Genomic DNA, 14,950 nt, shown 5'->3' on the forward strand with positions numbered 1-14,950 from the left:
AGCTGAGGACAGGTGGAGGATTAGAGGCGAGAGGAAGAATCGGGGAGATCAATTGGGAGGCTATTATTACAAGCCCATGGGGGACCTGAACCACGAGGTAGCAAATATAGAGAAGAGAAGATGCCTTTGAATGATGTTTCAGAGACAGAAGAAGGACCCAGCAGCCTTGACAACCAACTAAATCTGGGCTATAAGGGTGATAGAAGTTGCGTGGGAGGATCGGGGGCAGTGCCAAGATTTCTACTTTGGGATCCTAGATGAATAGCAAATATATTAATGAAGGCGTAACAGCAGAACAGCAGACTGGAAAGGAAAAAATGGATATCTTTTATAAAGTTGCCGGGGTATCTAGTGGGAGATGATTAAGAGGCAAGTAAGAACACGACCTGGACCTTGCATTGAGGGATGGGTGGTGGGAGCAGGAGATCTAAGACCTGGGGAGTCTTCAGGACACAGGGCAGGGGGAGAGGGACAGCTCAAGACAAGAGGGAACGTGGACACGAGGCATTCAGGGGAAAGATGCAGATGGAGACGAGAAAGCAGCAGATATTTCAGAGGCAAAGGAAAGAAGTAGCAACAAACAAGGGTCAGCCCTCCTTTGGGGATGGAAGAGAGGCAGAGAAGGATCATTCAGAAAGTCTGGATGACAATTAAGGAAAAACTGGAGACCATCCATTTTGCCACATTCTTTCCTCTGGCCAAGTCATCATCCACCGAGCTCTTCCCTAGGGTTCCTCCCACTTTAGGGGGACCCTGAGGTCATAACTGGGGGGAGGAGAAGGCAACAGGAGCCACTTGAGTCAGAGCATCTGTGTCCATGTATTTTATTGAAAAACACACTTTTTTCCAAACCCCTCCTGGCACCTGCTGCAGCAAAGAACATCACTAACTTTCATTTTTAGGGTGCTTTTTTGGAAATACACTTCTGGTTAATTTCCTGCATCCAAACTGATTGCCTTTATATATTCTCAGTTAACTAAAAGGGAAGGTTTTTTTTTTAAAAAAAATAACCCCAAAGGGGTCAAAGATTTCATGCATAGAACACAAAAAGCAATAGCCATAGAAAAAAAATGGATTATTAAAAATCATCAAAAAAAAAAATACCATGAAGACAATGAGAAGACAAGCCAGATTGGGAGAGAAAATCCACAATACGTACATCCAACAAAGGACTCATGTGCAGAAGATACAAGAAGTATCTTGTATCTTCTGACAAAGAACGAAGAAAAAGACAAAAGATTTTAACAGGAATTTCACCAAAAGGTATCCAAATGCCAAGAAGTAACTGAAATGGCATTTAACAACATTACTCACCAGGAAACATGAAGTAGGACCATAAGGACCATCTCGCACCCATTAGGATGGCTACCATCAAAGAAACAAAAACAAAAAAACCCCAAAAAACAGAACATAACAAGCATTGGAAAGGGTGTGGAGAAACTGAAACCTTTGTACGTTCTTGGGAATGCAAGATGGTGCAGTGGCTATGGAAAACAGTATGGTGGGTCCTTAAAAAATTGCAATAGAATTACCATGTGATCCAGCAATTCCACTGCTAGGTATGTACCCCCAAAATAAAAGCAGGGTCTCAGAGAAATATCTGTACACCCATGTTCTTAGCAGCATTATTCACAATAGCCAAAAGTCAGCAGCGACCCAAGTGTCTGCCGACAGACAAATGGAATAACAGAATGTGGTGTAGAGTCATGCAATGGAATGTTATTTAGCCTTAAAAAGAAAAGAAATTGACACATGCTACAACATGAATGAATCTTAAGGATATTATGCTATGTGAAATAAACTATTTATCAAAGAACAAATATTCTATGATCCTACCCATATGAGGAACTTAAAGTAGTCAAATTTATAGATAGAAAGTGAAATGGTGGTCGCCAGAGGCTGGGGGAAGAGATAATGGAGAGTGATTGTTCAATGGGAACAGTTTTACAATGGTAAATTTACGTTACGTCTATTTTGCCACAATTTTAAATTTTTAAAAAGTTTTAAGACCCACAAGGAGGTAGCACTATGCCCCCACAAAAATAGCTAAAATTACAAAAGACTGGCAAAACTAAGTGTTAGTGAAAATGTGGAGCAACTGGAACTCTGGTACGCTACCGGCGGAATTTAAATTGTTACAACCACCTTGGAAAACTGTTTGGCAGTATCTATTAAAGCTAAATATAAGCCTTCTCTGTGAGCAGGCAATTCCATTCCTAGGTATATGCTCAAAAGAAGTAAGTGTGTGCACCAAAAGCCACAAGAATACTCATAGATGCTTTACTCATTTTAGCCAAACACTGGAAATAATCCAACAAACCAACAGAATGGTTAAACACATTGTGGTATGTCCATACAATGGAATTACTACTCAACAATAGGCGAGAATGAACTACAAATACGCATAACATGGATGAATCTCAAAGACATTATGTTCTGTAAAAAAAGACACACACACACACAAGAGTCCCTTCCATGTGATATTATTTATATGGGGGTTAACAGCAGATTAAACTAGTGGCTGGAGTTTGTAAAAATCACAATGTGAAAACAAAATCACAATGTGGTTGCCTTCAGCTTGGCAGTGGGATGAAAACTGACCAGAAGGGGAAAGAGGAAGAAATCTTCTGGGGTGCTTGGAAATGTTCTCTATCTTGACTTGGGTAGGGGTCCCATGGGTATATACACATGTAAAAATTCATTGAGCAGTACACTTTAGATGATTGCATTTTGTACACTTTATTGTGTATATGTTATATCTCAAAAATAAAATAAAACATCTCTAAAGCACCTGGTGTCTCTATTATGAGAATGCTCTAATTCCAAAAAGGAATAAAATCTCAACGTTGTGCTTTTTCTTTCTAACTTGGATTAGACCCTACTCCTCTTAGACCCATGGGGCGAGGACGAGTTACTGCCCAGTTTACTGAGTCAGAGAATGAATTCAAATCCCACACAGTGCAAATTTCCGTGTTCCTAAAGGTCTGTGGGCTTTCCTGAAGCCACTCCATCTCCATGCGATCTTTCCAGTAAACAACCTTTCAGCCTTTAGAGCCCCCAGTGTGCTTTCTATTGGTAAAGTGTCCCATTTGATCTTTATGTTAAGCGTCAAGAACAGTATCTGATTTGTTTGACACTCTCACTGGCAGGGGCTAAACAAACCCCTCCACAGCTGTAAAGGCAGAATGTCAAAAAAATCACAAGGTATCACCACGTTCTGCCAATGCATGAAGGCATACACCCCCTCCACCCCAGGAAAGAGAAAGCTTCATTCTCGTAACTGCCATTTTGATCCCCGCCGCCCATGCACAACCACCATCATAGTAACTTTAGTTTCCCTGTGAAAAAAAAGGCACCATTAGCTCTGGCCCACAAATTTAAGGAAAGAAAATAAAAATCCACAAAGGTGAACTCTGACCTCTGCTCTGGCTTCTTTTACCATCCATAATAGTATGCTAGCCAGTGGGTGAAAAAGAGTCTTAATAGGCCAAACTTTGTCATTTAATGATGACCCAAGGCAGATTCTTTTGAATTGCGTCACAAGGAAAAACTTTCTGAGATTGAGACCTTGATTATCTTTGATCCCATATTAACCCCGCCGTTAGCTGAGTCAAGGGGGCGAATTAGGAAGGTATCTCTAATACGCTGGGCTTGGAAAAGCAGCAAGGTAGGGAAGAATGACAAAATGCATTAAAAACAGAAGGGCTGATTTAAAAGAGGCCGCCTAATGCATCGGTATTCTGATAAGTGAGATGTGCAGTCAACAGTGAGACACCGTTTTTGGAAAAAGCAAATACCATTCTGCTGGCTCAACCCGGTGATTTTTGGTAACAGTGTCCCAAAGTAATTTATTCAGAACAATAAAACTGGCAGTTTTATACAGTTTCCGGGGAAGTGTCTTTAAAAGCAGAGACCAAGAAACAACGGGTTAAATGCAAAGGCACATGGGCACCTCTGTTTTTGAGCAGTCAAAAGTAATGCAGTTTAATAACAAGCAGTATTTGTATTTAAATACACTGTCTGAAATAAAATACACTTGTTTTCTCCTTTGAGAAGACCTCAAGATACATTATACTTCATAAAAGTCTATGTAAATGTCAAGATTCTGGAATGCAATCATTATAAAGCCGGTTAGATGGATTAATTGCTCTACATACCTGTGGTTTTTCAGACCCCTGTGCTTGCTTACTCCGGTATATTCACTCTTATTTTTCGGAAACCACTTCTGGAAGCTCCCGTCTTGGCTTCTACACTGCCACCTGTAGACGTAAAAGCGAAATAAGCCATGTATTATTCATCAACCACGCATCTTTCCTAGGCATCTGACAGGGACAATTGGAGGCAAAGTGGCAAAATATTTGCTCCAAGAGATCAAAGTGTTCCTTCTCCTCTGTGTGGAAAACTGGTGAGGTGTCCCTCTCCCGCAACGGTTTGATAAAATTATCTAGAAATTGAACCATACATAAGTCTCAGATCAACACCACTCTGATCAGGTCATTAAAGAGACGGAGTCACAGAACCATTTTCACGCCAACCTACAACGCATTTCAAGACCCTTCCTTTAAAATTAGAAGACAACTTGACCATTTTGTTAATCGGGTAATTAAGAATTCTGTAAATTGCTGCAAAGACAAAAAGAGGGAAAGATCTAGGCAAAGATGACTTTCTCACATGGTAGTAAAATGTCTATTTAAAATAATATTAATGCTAACACCAATTAGAGCTTTGTCCAATCTAAACAGCAATTAGGTGGGGCATTGTCATCATAAGGCCCTATTCTTGATTTGAATGTGGGTGAGTGCTGAAAGGTCTTTCTGACACCCCACAGATTTTAATACGGGTAGGTATTTTATCTTAAAAAAAAATGGGGGAGGGTAGAGCTCAGTGGTAGAGCTCATGCTTAGCATGTGTGAGGTCCTGGGTTCAATTCCCAGTACCTCCATCTTAAAAAAAAATTTTAAACGTAGATGAATAAAAATCTATGAGCAAAAACTATCAGTCAAAGCAGCCATGAGATGAGAGGGATGTGTGGAGAGGGGAGGAGAGACAGACAGACAGACAGACAGACACACACACACACACACACACACACACACACACACACACACTGAGATTCTAGAGTTAATTTAGAATAACAGATCAAACCAGGGTGTGTGTGGTGCGGTGTGGATGTGAGTGAGAGACAGAGACAGACAGACAAGCAGACTACGCCAGGGTGTTGTGTGTGTGTGTGAGAGAGAGAGAGAGAGAAAGAGGAAGAAACAGAGACAGACAGACACTGAGATTTCAGAGTTAATTGAGAGTAACAGACAGCACCGCACAGCTTTTTGCCTCCTCCTAGTCCCACAGTCTACCCAGGACGAGTGTCCCAGCTCCAGCACCTTAAGCCAAAAACAACACGCAGCACCCCCTACCCCCCACCCCCACCCCCTAGGCGAGGTAGGGCCAGAAGCCACCCAGCCAGCAGGCCTACCAACCCGGGGGCCGTTTTAGCCCCACCAGGGACCCGTCCCCACTTACCAGTAATTTACTTTAACGCCCCGAAAGCCTGGTTGGGTTTAAGGAACTGCAGCAAATCCAGGAAAATGAAGTCTCCTTGAGCCACTCTCCTCCTCCGCCTCCCTAGGACGGACATTCACACACACTCACACTCTCCCTCTCCCTTCCTTCCCAACCCCAAACGCGCGCTGGGCCATCCCAAGAGGCTCTTTTGGGGGCCCGCCAGCGACCAATCCTGCTCCCACGTGCCTCCATTAAGCCCTGGTCCAAACGTGCACAAGGCGCCAAGTGCGTGTATGCAGTCAGCCTCCGGAGATAAGTTCAGCAAACCCATTTCCCGCCCCCCTTCCCCCCCAACACCACCACCTCTGGCCCTGAAAGCGCGAGGGGAGCGCGCGGACTCAGGCACCCGCCCCGGCAGACAACACTCGAGCAACTCCTGCCTTCCCCGCACACGCCCCGGCTGGTCCTGCCACCACTCTCCCCCGCCCCCAAGGTTCCTACAGTCCCGCGGGCCCGGAGCAGGGGCGTCCTGATGGTGGCTGGGTGGGGATCGCGAAAAGGGGGGCGAACCGCACACACCACCGAGACTGCAGGCGAGGGTAGGGGGAGGCGCAGTCCTCCCAAGCCGCTCGGGTGGTCAGCTCGTCCGAAGGGGGTTGGGGTGGAGACAGGGAGCCCCGAGGGAGTGAATCCCGAGGGAGGCAGCTTTTCGGCACCTCTTCCCCACCTAGCACAGCGCGCGCGCATAAGCGTGCACACTCAGGGGCCGTGCGCCGTCCTCCGGCCCCCGAACCTGGCCAGCCCTCGTCCCCGAGCTCAGTGGCCTGGAAGGGATGGAATCCGGCTCGCGGCGGCCCGGGAGGGGACCGAGCGCCGAGCTCGAGGGTGCCCACCTGCGCGCAGGGTAGCCGTTGCGGCTGGTGCGCCCGCCGGCTGCGCTGTCTCGGCTGCAGGAGGAGGCGGCGGCGGCCCGACCCCCGGCCTCCCAGCGGCTCCTCGCTCCTCCGCGGCGGCGCTCCTTGCTTCCCTTCCTCCCCGAGGGTGAGCCTCCCACCTAGCCCGCAGGTTCTGCCACCGTCCCTCTGCCCGCCGGAGCCTGAGCTGTCCTCCCCGCCCCTTTCCCGCCGCCCCGCGCTGCGCCGCGCTGCGCTCCGCCCCTCGTCCTCCCCCCCCACCCCCATCCTCGCCCGGGCCCTGCCAGGGGGGCCGTGGGCCCCGCGCCTCGTGCCGCAGATCCCCAGTCCGCGGCGGAGAAGGGTGGAGGGGTTCCGCCTCCACCCCGCGCTCCTAACCCGCTCCCCTCTCCCCCGGCCGGCGGCGGCCGCCCGCACTCGCCCCGCCGCCAAGGGTGTGGGTACCAGGCGCTCTGCCCTCGCTCTTCCGGTACCTCTTCACTCCCCGCAAGGCACCTTCCACGGCCCCGAGGGTGCCTCGTGTCTGGGGTGGTGGGGGGGGAGGAAGGGGGTTGGTGAAGCGGGGTGGAGCGTGCCGGAGAGAGGAGGCGAAGAAATTAGCATGTCAACTGCCACGGGATACAAGTTGCTGCCTGTGCCTTGTTTCTGTTACATGAAATACCTGGATGTGCTGCTTCCCGTGTTACCACCGCAGCGATATTCAGAAGCATGACTATAAGATGTCCACGCTAACTGGTTGTGGGGGCTTTTTTTTTTTTTCAGTTTAATGATGCAGAAGACAACAGATTCACTCTTTTTAAAAAGTTCCTTGATATGTATGGCCACATCTCTAATTTTTAAAAATAGCAAAATATAAATAACAGAACAGCTATGTTTTACAGAAACAGATCCAGCGTGTATGCGTTATTTAAGCCCTCTGTAATTACATTAATTGGATTCGTTTTAAAGTGTATTGTAGGTCTTGCTTAAGAAAATGAGTTCAGATTTTAGGGCTTTAGGAACCCGAAAGTTTTAATTTGGCTTTTTGCCATAGTTCAAAAATGTCAATTTCATGGAAATTATTAAATGTGGTTATGTAGGAAAATGGATCCTTTTTCTTCCAGGTTGGCAACATTCTTAGATTTGGCAAAGGACAGATTTTTTTTTTTAAGCCAAGAAATAATAAAATTCTCATTCATTTTCTCGTGATGGAATATCTCGTCTGGCAGCTTTTTTCTTTAGCGTTTTTCTCTGAGACAAACTTTCTTTCTGTTTCCTCTTACACTTGTTTTCTGCAAAAATTTCTCCCTACATATAAAAAAAAGCTAGAGATGCCATGATTCTTGAGCTTGTGTTTGCTTAAACCAATAGGAAGATTAATTCTAATTGATTATCAAAATCAACCTTCGGCTCACAATGCTCAATTTCGCACTGATTAACCCTATTCTTCAATTCTGCTTTTAGTAATTTAACAGAACGCTTGAGAACCAAGCAGTTTTTTTTTTTTTAAGATTTATCCTGGTAAGAATGAAATGCACACTGTTTAATTAAGATTTTGAACCAAAATTAAATTCATTAAATTAATGAAAAGCATATTCGGAGTGTCTTTGTTGCTGGGTAAATGAGGACAACGTGCATGATAAACAGCAGACTGAAGAAGAGGCTCCCAAGCAAAGAAAACAGTCTTTAGAAAAACTGATGATCCCCTCTTCAAGGCAAGGATGACAAATACCAGTAATTATGCAAAGAATTGACTGCTGCCTCTTCTCTCTGCTTTGGTTTTGTGGCCGGGCCTGCATTTATTTCTTTTGATCATCATAATAAAAGTAAAGTAATTCAGCATTCCAGTGACATTGCTTAGTAAATTAGCAATTTGAAAATGCTTTTATTACCTAATTAATCCAAGCAAATGCCTCCGATAAATCCGATTTTACTCTTACATTTGTGTGTGTGTGCGCCTCCGGAGAAACACTTGCCTGAAATAAAAAAAGCTAAAGCAAGCTGGAGAACAATTGCTAACCAGATTTTTCTGCGCTTGTGCGTTGCAACAGCGTTGATATTAAGTGACCTTTGGGTCTTAAATTATATATCAGATATTGGTTATGAATTGCTCACTGCTTGCTTCTTTAATAAGTTCCTGTGTGTTTGCTTTGCCTTGCTTATTCCCCAAAGCATGTTTTTTGTCTGCCTCATTGAATCTACCTTTGTCTAAACTATTTTCATTGAACTTCTATCAAAAAATCAGACCCTAATCCATAGTTCACTTGACAATCATCTTTGTCCTTCAAGTTAAGTCTCCCTTGAGCTCTTTGGTAGGAATTCAGCATGAGCAAACATCCAAAATTGGAAAGAGAACTTCATCAGGCATGGTTCTAAGAGATAACAATCAGATTTCTCAAAACCAGGAGGGTGTGTCCTATTTGAATAAAAAGAAGAAACAAAACCAGCAAATCCGTTTTGTTCAGGTCAAAACTGAGCCAACAAAAATCACAGTTGAGATCCTTTCTAAGCCCGAATTATGCTGATATATAAAAAGCACAATTCAAATAACTTTATCCGTATTTTGCTTCACCACTACAAATCCCTTGCTCACTGACCAAACATCACTGCATTTCACATTTCCCTTTTCATTCCTGTACTGTTGAGAATTTTTCACTGATCTTGAAATAAGAAAGTGCAAAACAATTTTTTAATAAAAGAAAAAGAAATAAGAAAGTGCAACTGGGCACAAGTGCTGTCTCCAAAGAATCCTGTGTCACTCGTCATTTGTTTTTTGAAACATTTTATAATGTCATTGATAAGGACAGATCTGAACATCCCATGCAGACCCAAGGAGAGGGGGTTCCAATTCAAAACATGTTTGTTGTAACAGCTTAATCCTACTGGCATCTCCCATTCCGATCCTCACCCCAATATAAAGAGTTTTATAAAGCATTAGCTTTCCCCCATGAGAAAGTTACTATTTCTTTATTCATTTACTCTTCGGGCTGTGTTATCATTTATAGTGAGCCTGAACATAGTGCAGAGTCTTCTCTCCTTTCTTTCCTATGAGAACTGGGAATTGCGGACCTGGAGATGATTTACAAGGGAAGGGAAGATGACAAGACAGCTCTTTTGCCAGAGTTTCCTCTTCTGGTTCTAAGAAAAGCATGAACTCAGTTCCTTCACTTTGGTGGATTGAGGTTAGTGAGCAACATCACTGGCTCAAATTTGCAGAATGCCAGTTACTTTCATTGGTCTCCTTGTGCTAGGGAAAAATGGAACCTGTTATCTCACAATACAATGGTGACAAAGACAATACCACCCACATAATGCTCAGATTGAAATGTTGATGCTGTGAGCCAAATAAAACTGTGTGTGTGTGTGTGTGTGTGTGTGTGTGTGTGTGTGTGTTGATGTGCGTGCATATAATTCAAAGCTAAATAGAAACCTGAATACTGTGCTAGATCCTTCAGTTACAAAACCCTTGGTGAGCTCTCTCTTACAATTTTGGGGTATGTGATAAACTGTTGAGTACCTCAATATTTACCGTACTCACAGGAAAGTACCATTTCAGATCCAGATCTTCCCATAAATTTACCAGCTCCAAATATTTAACCATATCATTATATGATAAAAGAAAAGAAAGAACCAAAAACAAAACAAAACAAAACAAAACAAAGGAAGGAAGGGCCAACGTGATAGGATGAATACATGTAGGACTGGTTTGTACGACTGATAAGCACATCAGGTGTGTCAAATCATGGTTGCCTCCCCTATGGACCATTTTGTTTTGGTCTCTTTATGGCTGCCAATCAAAGCCTTATTCCTAGACATAGACAAACATTGTTGGTCACCAGATGTTGTGGGTGGAATTGCATCCACCCAAAACGTAAGTCCTGACCCACAGTACCTGTGACTGTCACCTTATTTGGAAGTAGGATTTTACAGAGGTGATTAAGATGTAAGTTAAGACAAAGTCATCCTGGAGTAGGGTGGGTCCTTAATCCAATAGGACTGCTGTTTTCACTGGAGGAGAAGAACAGATACAGACACAGAGGGAAGACACATGTGAAGATGAAGGCAGAGGTAGAATGATGCTGCCACAAGCCAGGGATCACCTGGGACGCCCAGAAGCTAGAAGAGGCAAGAAAGCATCCTCCCATGGGGGCCCTGCCAGCACCTTGATTTTGGACTTCTAGCCTCCAGAACTGTGAAACAATACATTTCTGGTTTTTTCAGCCTTAGGAAAGCAACCCACCAGGGAATCATTAACCCCTGGTAATGCCAGCCCATCCTCTTCCGCACCTAGCACAGAGGAAATGTTCAAGTGTAGGATGTTCAAGAATGATAGACAGAATCATCTCAATACGTGAAGGACAACAGCAGGATAGAATCTTCCAGAAACTGGAAAGACTCTTGAGAATTTACTTAATCTAATTGCTCCTCCAAGATGGGACTTGGCTACAACTGAGAATCATAAAGTCACAGAATCTTAACCTGTTCAAAGACCTTAGAGATTTTTCTCTTCTTCTGAGATAACATGATACCTAGACGGTATGTCTTTAAAAGGTGCAGAATGGGGTCCTCTGTACACATTGTGCCCTCCCCCCATTCAATTCCATCTCCAGTTGTTGGGTTAAAATAGCTTCCACCTTTTGTCTTAAATTAGCTTTTGGTCTTCAGTAGTCCCAAATTAAAATGTAAATCAGTCTGGAAGACTTCCCAGCCTAAACTCTTGTCAGTTCCCGACTTGTACCCTTATCAGTGCGTTGTTCTGTCCCGCCATCACCTAGGAGAATGCTGAGGTCATACAGTGTCCTCCATAAGTATTTGCCAAGTTGAACTGAGAAGCCAAGATTAGCTGGAACTAAATGAAGGATTGAGTGAGGTGGATAAAGGAGAGACATGGAGAAGAGGGAGAGAAGGAGAGCGCAAGACAGACTTGATTTCCGAGCTCTATGTAGGAGAAAACCTGACAAGGGGCTGAAACGTAGGAGTGAAAGGTCAGCTCAGAGCTTTTTTTCTTTGCTCTTCCCAGTCTGCTAAGCATTTGTGGTGAGGAGGTGAGGCAGGGGGATTTCACCCTCTCTAATAACCTCCATCAGCTCTCACCCCCTCTCCAGCCATCCCCCTAAAATATCTAAGCTGAATAAAAATGATGGACTTGAAATGGAAATGTAGCTTCAAGCAAGCCCCAGCACAGATCCCATTGCCTGCCCCCACCTCCAAATTCCACTTAGATGCAGTACCTATGTCCTTCTGGAATAGAAATGCTGGCGCTGTCACTGCGAGTGAGGAACTCATTTTGAAACGTATGCCTGTGTGGGTAGCAAGGTATAGCTCAGTGGTAGAGCGCGTGCTTAGCGTACAGAAGGTCCTGAGTTCAGTCCCCAGTGCCTCCATTAAATAAATAAATAAACTTAATTACCTCCTCCCCCCTCCCCCCCACAAAAAAAACTAAAAAAAAAAAAAAAAGAAAGAAAGAAAAAAGAAATGCCTGGGACAGATCCCAATATAAATCCATAGTCAATATCACAAATCCACCACTTGTCAATATCACAATTCCCCCTACTTGTCAATATCACGAATCCTTCCCCCTTGTTATACTATCCATAAAAGAGAACCCAACACATTTGAGAGAAGTCGGCCCCACTTGAAGATGAATAGAGAGTCTTTAGTCAGAAGTGCCAGGAGGAATACAAAAGAAAGTGTCAATTTTCTGAAGAAAGGAAAACTGGAGTTAATTCTCTGTATGCCTGTTGTTGGATCTTGATACCTAGACTCTACAAACTTTTGAAAAACGTTTGACACGGTCAGGAGCTGCTTGAGGCCTCCTGGATTTATTTCTTCATGAAAATGTGCAGGAGTAATTTAACTATAGCCCGCAACGGGAATCAAAGCATTACAATCGAATAAAAACAATTTTTATATTAGATTTTTTTTAAGTTGGGCTTATGAAGAAAAGTCTAAAATGTACTAGTAATCTACTCATGGTATTTTTTTTTATTAAAGTATAGTTGATTTACAATGTCGTGTTAGTTTCAGGTGTACAGCTAAGTGGTTCAGTTATATGTACATATATTCTTTTTCAGATTCTTTTCCATGATAGGTTATTACAATACTCATGGTATTTTGTTATGATGTCTTCAGTAAAGATCTCTTGTCTTTACAATGCACATAAATTCCATCAACCACTAAACTACTTGATGGTATAAATAGGGTGGCCGACTCCTTCCCTGCAAGTTCCACTCAGCAGTTGGGTCCCAGGTCACCAAACCTACTCCGATTCCCTAGGGAGCCAATTCCAGCCAAGAGTGAGGACAAAACTTCCCCAGTTCCCCAGACCAAGGTGATTATTTAGATGGTACCTGAACCCTCAACCCCCACTGACCTTCTACCTCCAACACCTCCATTCCCTGCTTTACATTTCTCTGTCTCATCTGTTTTCATCAAGCATCCTTTCTTTCTTCCTCATCTATTTTTATTGACCACATCTCCCCACTGGAATACACATTCCCTGAGGCCAGGGATTTTTGTCTATTGTGTTTACTGCTGTGGCCCCTGCACCAACAACAGTGTCTGACACATGGTAAGTGCTCAATAAATATTGGTGGAAAGAGTGATTGATATAAACATTATGACTTCATGTATTTCATGGAATAGAATGTTCAAAGCATTCACCTGTTTATTGATAGGAAAGGCAGTTCATTTTTTTTTTTTTTGACTAATTTTATTCTTTGGAAGCAAAGACCTCAGAATGAAAGATAGTGTCCAACATTCATGATGGGTACTTCATGATTTCTTTCCTTTCATCAGCTCAATTTTTATTTCTGAATATATTAACAAAGATATGCCTGATCAGTTTTGAATCATAAGATTTGTCCACCCAAGACCTTTTTGTTTTGCATAAATTTTGTCTTCCCCTGGTTTCTGGGCAGTAGCCGATGTTCCAATGGTAAAGATGGGGAGGAAGGGATTCTGTGATTCAAAGAACATAAGATTCAGCCAAAGGCTTCCGTGGAGAGTGAGGATCATAAGGAAAGGCTCTTAGGACTTTGGGTTTTCTGCCTTCTTTGCCCTCTAGCTTCTGTCCTGCAAATGTCAGATCACGCCTTTTGGTGTCTACGGCTCAGAGACTTCTGCTAGTGGGTGACTTGCAAAGGGTCTCATACAGAGACTCCCCGTTTTTTTGTTGGAAGTAAAAGTATTTATTGATGTGTTTAAACCCTGTAAGTTCTCCACAGGTTAGATTAAGGAGTTCATAGGTGAAGTTTATCTGTGTATAGTTAGTGGGAAAAGGCATGGGGAGGAAGAAGGAAAACATCTGTCACAGGGCAATAGGAAAAAAAAAATACACCACCGGTTACCAGAATCTTCAGAATTAAAAAAAAGGAAAAGAAGCATCTGTGAGCATCAACATCAATGATACAAGCATCACAAAGCCTCAAGTGAAGGAAATAAAATTTCCAAGGCTTTCCATGAGGTTTACAGATCATTTCATGTACAACTTGGGGCATCCACGTTGGCTCAAAGGAAAACCTAATGGTTGTTCTCCTACCTCACCAACTCAGAGGGTACAAAGAAAGCCAATCTCTCAGCCTGTTGACTCAAAGAGCAGTGGACCAGGAAAAAGGCAGTGACCATCCCTATTTTGCCTGACCCTGGATGTAGACGTGGTGATGTTTGTTTCCCTCAAGACTCAACACTGCTTGACCTCTTGCAACTCTGCATTGAGACAGGGGAAGTGGGCGGGGTCACGAGGCCCTGCCTACTTCATGGGTCCATGAAGCCCGCCTACTCAGACTCCACCCCCAGTGATTCAGATTTCATTGATCTTGAGTGGGGTCCAGGGATTGGAATTATTTTAAAGCTCCCTAAATATTTTTCCCATGCAGTTAGAATTAAGAACCATCATTCTCGCTCTGGGGAATCATTAAATTCAAAAGATTCTTACAGTTACAATTGACACCTGCATACAAACTTCTCTCTAATTCAATAACTCAAAACCCTGACTCTGAAACATTTTCAGCTTATCCAGGGTGAAATCATCATGACAACATTCTTTAGAAAAATTCTCAACCCATACATAAGTTAAAAACTGGAGTCATGAATCACCCTTTGATTCCCTTTTCAAAAAACAAAAATGGCATGAAAATGGCATATTTTCTCATATAGAAAATTGATATAATTTGAAGTGTTATTACTCATCGTCATTCACATTAGACTTGAAACAAAGCTAAACAAGAATATTGCTAAATGGAAATTTATTATCACATCAATAGAGTTCACAGTAACGCTTAAAGAAAAAATCCAAACTCATGTCAAACATCTTTTCCCTCACCTCCTCCCTGAAGAATAATGAGTGTGAAAGCACTATTGTGGGAATTTTATCTGGGAGTAAACCTCCAGGGAAGGTCAAAGGAGAGCGCAGCCCACTCCTATGAGGCTTAGGAGAATCTTAGCATCCTCTAGTATCCCAGGGAACCAAGGTCTTCCTCAGAAGCGCATCTTTTTTTTTTTTTTTGGTTGTCAAATAACCCTTTATTAAATCTTTTTTTTTCTTTTTGTAGTTC

General features: G+C 43.3%; 1 long non-coding RNA gene across 1 annotated transcript in view; it reads right to left on the minus strand.

Moving 5' to 3' along the window:
* LOC123612167 (uncharacterized) overlaps positions 1–6,645 on the minus strand; it is a 91,894-nt gene extending 85,249 nt beyond the window's left edge. Inside the window, exons 1-3 of the long non-coding RNA XR_012504585.1 lie at positions 6,396–6,645; positions 5,521–5,622; positions 4,158–4,259 (exon numbers count right to left, since the gene is read on the minus strand). This is a non-coding gene — a long non-coding RNA (uncharacterized LOC123612167). The remainder of the gene's footprint in view (positions 1–4,157; positions 4,260–5,520; positions 5,623–6,395) is intronic.
* Between the last annotated feature and the right edge of the window lie 8,305 nt (positions 6,646–14,950).

The sequence above is a fragment of the Camelus bactrianus genome, chromosome X (assembly GCF_048773025.1).
Source record: "Camelus bactrianus isolate YW-2024 breed Bactrian camel chromosome X, ASM4877302v1, whole genome shotgun sequence".
Classification (NCBI taxonomy): Eukaryota; Metazoa; Chordata; class Mammalia; order Artiodactyla; family Camelidae; genus Camelus; species Camelus bactrianus.